This window comes from Desmodus rotundus, chromosome 9 (assembly GCF_022682495.2).
Source record: "Desmodus rotundus isolate HL8 chromosome 9, HLdesRot8A.1, whole genome shotgun sequence".
Taxonomy (NCBI): domain Eukaryota; kingdom Metazoa; phylum Chordata; class Mammalia; order Chiroptera; family Phyllostomidae; genus Desmodus; species Desmodus rotundus.
This window is the reverse complement of record NC_071395.1, coordinates 34,257,222-34,263,221: the sequence shown is the minus strand read 5'-3', so window position 1 is coordinate 34,263,221 and position 6,000 is coordinate 34,257,222.

Sequence of the window (6,000 nt, the reverse complement as noted above, 5' to 3'; positions counted from 1 at the left end):
ACGGGACCATAGCTGAGTGGCCAGCTGGGCCAGCTGAAGGCTGGTCCTCCTGGGGGCACCCCCACATTGGCCTGCCCCCACATTGGCCAGAGCTCCATCCCCACTGCTGCCCTCCTTCCTTCTATCACAACCCTTTTGCCTTCCAGAACGGTTATCTCTCAGGTCATCAGCCTGGGGAGCCATCAGAGTTCATTCTCAACCAGACAGGACTTTAGCTCCCCTCTGCCCTACATCTACTACCCACAGACCCTGGCCTCCGCCACCACACCAAACGGCTTTCGATCATTTCTCCTAATTGCTGTCACCCCATCCTACTGCCCCCTGACCCTCCGTCTTCACTCATAACAAACTCATCCCAGCCTGACTCTACCACCGCCACCAGTCAAATAACTCTTACAGCCTGGCCTTCTGCTGCTGTGGTGGCTGCTGAGGCCACTTCCTTTGCACCTCCCAGTTTTCTCAGCCACCACCTGGAGTTTCTGGCGTCAGTGCCACCGATGGGCACATGGAGCAGGAACACTGCTCTACTATTTCACTTACATGCCAGGAGGGCAGGAACCGAGGAACCCCAGGAAGGGCCACATGGGCAGGTACAGGAAATGGGGCACATCAAGGCCAGTGGCTTCATCTCTGCATCCTCAGCAGCTGGCTCATGGCCTGGCAGCAAACAGCTGCTCATCTTGTGTTGGATGAAAGTGCTAACAAACGCCAGTCTTCTTGGCAAGTAGGGTACCCTGACATGCAAGTCCAAGTAATGCAGGGAAACCCTATGCTAATCAGCCTTCGTGGTGCTGTTGTGACATCCGATTGCAATGAACAAATTGGCAGAGATCATAACCTCCATCTTTAAGGTGAGGATGAACTGGACACTCTCTAGTGTCATAGTAGGGTTTACAAAGAGCCCTGGACCTAGGAGGGAATCGACTCAGTTTCTCATGTACTCTCTTTAACTCTTCACCCTCAGCCCATAAATCCAGAGCTCTCTGAGGGGTTGCTTCTGACATATTTGGGAAGGTCAGGTGTGCATGGAAGGAGAAGAGAGATAATCACTCCTTGATGGTGGAACGAAAGAGCTGTAAAGCGTTCTCTTTATCCCCGGGTCCTCACCATTTTCTGGAGCTCCCTGTCCTGTTGGGGCCTGTCTCCTGGCCCAGGAAAAGCTCCCCATGTTGGGGCAGAACAAGATAGGATATGGGGTTCGGCTTTTTCCAAGAAATGAGTCACTTTCCAACTCTCACCCTTCTATCCATTGCACCTGGCTGGTATCAGTCCCTGGGTTTGTCCTTTCCTGGAACTGCTGTGATTGATGCAGCTTTGATAGGTTACCCCGTTCATCCCTCTGCCCTGAGGCCTGGAAAGTGAGGAAACAGTCTCATCCTTTCTGGGATACGTTGAGAAGAGACAGAAATCAGGAGACGATGCTTATTTGCTCCTAGCCCTGTGCCTATGGGGAAGCCACTATGCTCCTGAATTTCAGTCTCCTCAATGATAAAATGCGGCAATAATAATGCTGGTGGCATTTATGGGTAGTCCCCTACCCATCCCTGAGAGGGACTGGCCCACATGTTGCAGGGTATTCGGCATCTTGGCCCGCCCCTGAGTGCCAAACATCACTGGTGCCCCTAGTCCTTGTGATAAACGAAGACATTCAGTGTTTTCCAAAGGCTGTCCCGAGTTGGAAAGCCACTGATTCCCTGTTCCTTACCATGGAGAGGCCAGTGCAGTCAGAGGTGGCCCCTAGAAGGGTGGGCCCTGGGGTTAGGAGAAACCTGCTGGGACGAGACTCGAGAACCTAGAAGACTCAGCTGAGTGGATCAAGGGCAGCACTGCACTGTGGCCAGAGGTGCAGCCTAGTCGAGCACCGCCACCCCGGCCAGCATTTGGTGGTGGAGTTCCAAGGGGACATGGTGGGGTTCGAAGCCAAGCCCAGTGATGCAAGGTGATAGGACCCTCAGAGTGTGGGGCTCAGTGCCAGCATGTGTGGAAGAAGTCCCCAGGCCCAGGAGAGTCAGATTTGGGTTAAACCATGGCTTCAGCATCTACCATTCATACATCCTTGGGCGACTCACCTCTGAATCCATTTCAGCCTCCATAAAAGGGCAATCAGACAACCTTGTAGGGTTGTGGCAAGAATTAAAGGTGACAATGAACATAAAAGCCTCTTCTGGATACACGTTAGGAGTGCTGGTTTTTAGAGATCACTGATTTTCTTGTGGAGAGGAGGAAATGGCACCTTCAAGAACAAAGTAGACCCTCCATCGAAGGGCACTCCAGGCAGAGCCGAATTCTCAAGGCAAGGACTTGAGGCCAGAGGAAAGGCAGCAGCCCTAATTCATCCCAGGACTGTTTCAATGTCTCTGGCCAGAGGTCTGGACTGTCCTAGAACCTAGGGGTTCGAGTGCCTTCTACTAGGGGGCCCTGCATGTGTCCACGCTCTCTGTTCACACGCCCTTGGCTCCAGGGACCCTGACTGTTCACTATTCATCATCCAAGCCCATGCTTGACCTCTCTGCTTCTTTACTCCTATTGCCTGTCACCTCCACTTGGAATGCTCTTGCCCTCATCTTACACCAAAGCTTACTAGGCAAGACCCAGGCCCAGGGTCCCTGTCCACCTGGCGCTCTCCTGGACGCCAAACCAGAAGAGAGCCTGGCCCATTTCAAGTGTCCACAATGTTCCATTCACATCGTGCTGCCATGCTGGGGTGGGGCAGAACTAGGCTAGGATGGATGCCGGTGGTGCCGGGTGAGCAGGTGGGGAGGGGAGCAGGCTGGGGAAGGAGGATGAGTTCTGCTCTGGGTGGGTTGCTCTTGAGGAAAACGCAGTGGCTGGAAGCTGAAGCCCTGGATTCGGGGGTCACGAGTTGAAGAGTGACAGCAGAAAGGCAGCAAGAGTGGGTGGACTCACCCAGGAAGATGAAGGGGAGGGAAGAGCAATGGGCTGAGGGTGCGGAGATGCCAGTGTTTCACGTTCAAAGTACAGGCAAAGAATGAGGAGCCAGAGCTGGGCTAGTGAGGGGCATGAGGAGGGGACGTTGTCCCAGAGCCAGAGAGATGTCATTAGCAGTGTGGGCCACCGCCATCCAGGGAGGTGATGACTAAAAAAAGCCCCAATGTTTGGAAACAAGCAACCAGCAGTGATTTCAAGGTCAAGAGGGTGGGGGGGGGTGAGTTGAGAGGGAGGGGGATGCAGATGGAAATGGAAGAGAGATGTTAGCAGAGGTGGGTGGTGGGACATTTTTCTGACCTATGGGACTTCAGTGGGTCTTCTCCTTGATGAACTGGGTGTCTTACGCTATGAAACCAGGTCTAAAAATTTAGAACCCAAGAGGACATAGGTTGGCCTCATAAATCCCGGAGGAACAAAGGCACAGGTGGGGGTCTGGAATGAGGGTGTGGAAGCAATGAAAGGGTGGACACCCAGTCCAGGGGAGCCACCTTCTTCTCCTGAATGCCAGGGCTCAGCTCAGACGCTGGGAAGGATCAGCAGATGGAGGGTCGAAACACTGGGCCCATTCATCCAGGAGTCTATGCCTGACTCATTTCAGCAGAAGTCACGAATTAGGTCTGGGTCACTCTGCCTGGGTAGGTGGGTAAGGGCATGAGTTTGAGGACTTTGGTGGCCCAGGTCCAAATCTGCCCTAGGTAGGTACCATGGACAACCAGGGAGGGGCCAGGGCTGCCAGCTGGGTGTGGACACTGGGGGTGGGTAGGAGGGCCAGCAAACAGTGATTTCTCTTTACCCATTCTAATTGCATCTCGGGAGAGGGAGGCAGAGAGGGAGGCAGAGGGAGAGGCTGGCTGTGACTGACCTGCACTGTCCCTTGGGGAGACTACATAATGAGGGAGGACAGCAAAGCTAATGGTCTGGCAGGCAACCGGGTAGCGGGGTATGTGTTTTTTCTTCCAGGTGCTTATTGAAACATATTCCTGGGCCCACCTTCAGATGCATTGAGCCAAAATTTCCTGAGTGGAAAAGTCCACATTAATGAAGCTTCCAGGTGGTTCGTATGTTCATTACAGTGAAGGGAAAAACCTGGCCCAGGCTTGGTTTGGAAACCTCTCAGGACCGTCCCCTTCCAAGCTTCACTGTAACGAGGGCTTCACAGACAGGCACACCTGAAGGCAGGCGACTGCTCCACTGGACACCTTAGCAGGGCCTTCTGGAGGCAGAGCCTGGGTCTCAGGGACAGACGTGAAAGCAGGGAATTGGGGTGACGAGGAAGGTAGGTGGGCGTGCAGGTGAGGGCAGCACGGGCCTGGATTACAAAGGAGCAGGTGTGCTGCTTGCTGCATTTCTCTGCAGGGCCACCCTCCACTTTGGGAAGGGCGGGTACAAAGTGAGATACAGAAAAAGACCCGCTCTCTGGTCTCAGCCTGACCCCTTATCCAGCTGTGTGGCTCGGGCAATTCTCTTGTGCAAGATGGGTCTGTCTCCTCACTGGGAAAAGGAAGCTGGGCTAAATCAGTGATGGGCCACCTTGATGGACCACTGTACACATCTGGGAATTTGACCAAGTAGCTGTGCTGGGGCCTTAATTCAGACCAATAAGGTCAGAAGCTCCGGGCCTGGCACCTGACCCTGGGTCTTTAGTTCTCAGCCACTGAAATATGGTGCTTTCGAGCTGGAATCTCTGATCCTCACCAGCTTAAAGGCTAGCGCAGAAGGGCTTGGTTTCTTCCACCACCACTTACTTCCCTGTTCCATTTACTTCAAGGAGTGCTGGCTAAAGAAAGGTGTTTGCATGATTAGTGATACTGTAAGTACTTGGCCACCACTTGAAGTGACAAATGAATTAAGTTTTGAATCAGGGACAGGCTGAGGTGACAGGAACACCAACATTTTCAAGCAGGGCTAAATTTCAGAGGCCTGTGCAAGGCTGTGCAATATGGTTGCTGTAGAGAAGTGGGGGAAGGGGGGATAGACAAAAATCCTCACGTTAGCTGATGGCCCTGAAATTCTTTATCACCAAATCAGAGGAAAACACAGAGTTGGTCATTAACAGCAAAAAAAAAAAGGTTGTTTTTTAATGTATATAAAGTTCAGAAATATTTGAGGGCTTAAAGCAGTTGAGTTTGTAACTGAAAGAAGAATCCCCTAGAGAGATAACTTTCAGTTTAAGGTTCACCTTTACGAGACCAGGTTATCTCCAGCTCCTGATATCTGTACATTAGTAGACAATTACTAAGAACAAAATGCAGTCAGTTGAGCAAAAAATCCCAGTGTATTTACTTTCCTAAGTCTTAACTATTTTGCAGTAAATTCATTCAACAAAGCGTTGATCACCTCTACTCAAGTTACTGATTTATAGGACCTGAATCGAAAGGAAGAAAATATGATACAATGGAAAAGGACGTGGACTTTGGAGTCTGAAGCACCCTAGTCTAAATTCTGGCTCTGCCCCTACCGAGCTGCGTGAGCTCGGACACGCTTACATAAGTCTACCCTGCCTCGGGTGCTTCCTTTGTGAAATGGGGTTGACGATGTCAGTTTGCCTATTTTCAGGATATGCTGGAGAGACTAAATGGGGTCGCTTATGTCTAATATGGTGCCTGGCACATAATAGGCCTCAAAGAACAGCAGTTCTATTGAAAATATTGGTATTTTCCCAACATGTGTATAATGAGGTTTCATACAGGGTCTGACCTGCTTCTCAACAATGCAGTGAGGAGCACATTGCTTTGCCCATTTCACAGGTGTTGAAACTGAGGGGCTATCACTGAATTGGAGCCTCAGTCATCTAACCCCAAGTCCCGTGCTCCTTCCACTGCATTCTCTCAACCAGAGATGGGCAATGGCATTTCATTAAATGCCAGACCGGGAGGTGCCAGGGATGGCTGTCTCTGTCACTTGGGGAGATAGCAGATTATGGTTGGAACATCTCTTACAGGATGACTTGGGACTTAAGTCACAGAAGAGGTGCACAGTGGAAGCTCCATGTCAAAAAGAGTGACAAGTTCAGGACACCTTTGCACATCACCACCTCTAAACCAAGCTCAC